Consider the following 1,339-nt stretch of genomic DNA (forward strand, 5'->3'; position numbering starts at 1 on the left):
TAAGCCTAGGCCTATATGTAGAGCCTCATTTCATTATTTTTTTTTTTTAGAGATTGAGCGATACTATATTTGTATATGTTTTAGTTTTGGAGATGGAGAGAGAGAGAGAGAGAGAGAGAGAGAGAGAGAGAGAGAGAGAGAGTTGCTGTCGTGTGCCCTAGGCCTATATGTAGCTACTCATTTCATTATTTTTTTAGAGATTGAGCGATACTATATTGTATAGTATGTTTTTAAAGATGGAGAGAGAGAGAGAGAGAGAAAAGAGAGAGAGAGAGAGAGAGAGAGAGAGAGAAACTATGGCAACGCAGAGAACGGGCAACGTCAAGAAACATCCAGTTACTTGTGTTTTCCCGCTGAAGCTCCACACATCATGAGAAACGCTCTTGCAGATTTAAATAGATTTGGTCAACTTACAGTCGAACATTTACTTAATTCCAGCTGACTTTTAACACCGTGAAATACAAATATGAATGTGTGAAAATTAAAGAAATTATCACTACCTCGTATGATGATGCAATAATAAGCCTGTCCATAACGGAAAACGAGTAAATATTGCCGTTCTGATAAAGAGTACTACACCGAGATATTCACACACTATCTTTTAGATCTCTCTATGAACGAAGTCATCTGAGAAATTCTGATTACTTCGGACATGCTTGGTGTTTTAAGTATCTGAACGTTTTTTTGTTTTGCAGATTTTAATATATATGATATAATTTGCATTGTATTTTCATATTCTAGAGTAAATTTACCGAGATTATGTGTTTTCTGTAAGAAAAAAATAAAAATTCGATGAACGAAATCTAAAGAAAACTGTATCTTCACTTTTCTTGCTGAGTGTACATATGTGCGTATATAACAACAAATGTGATGTGGCGCCACTCTGCGAAGGCTGACGAGCCTAAAAACTACAAAGAGCCCAGCATAGATTATCGATTATTAATAGCCTCTTCAACACTTGTTTGTCTGCCTAACGCTGCCTGTTCGTGCTGGCGTTTTATAAAGAACTGGCCTTATGGCAGCACAAGAGTTCCTGCCCTGAGGGTAGCCCGTAACTGCTCCCCTTTTCCATCAAACATAGATTATTACCTTGTAATATTCTTCGCGCTTTTTGGATACGCTTGCGAAGGTTTCAAAAGTTAAGAGGCCGTTGTGGCTTTACAATTACATATGTTCCTTGTAAAAGTGACCAGTAGAATTTACATATATATATATATATATATATATATATATATATATATATACATATATATATATATATATATATATATATATAAATATATATATATATATATATATATATATATATATATATATATATATATATATATATATATAT

Source organism: Macrobrachium rosenbergii, chromosome 49, assembly GCF_040412425.1.
Source record: "Macrobrachium rosenbergii isolate ZJJX-2024 chromosome 49, ASM4041242v1, whole genome shotgun sequence".
NCBI classification, from domain to species: Eukaryota; Metazoa; Arthropoda; class Malacostraca; order Decapoda; family Palaemonidae; genus Macrobrachium; species Macrobrachium rosenbergii.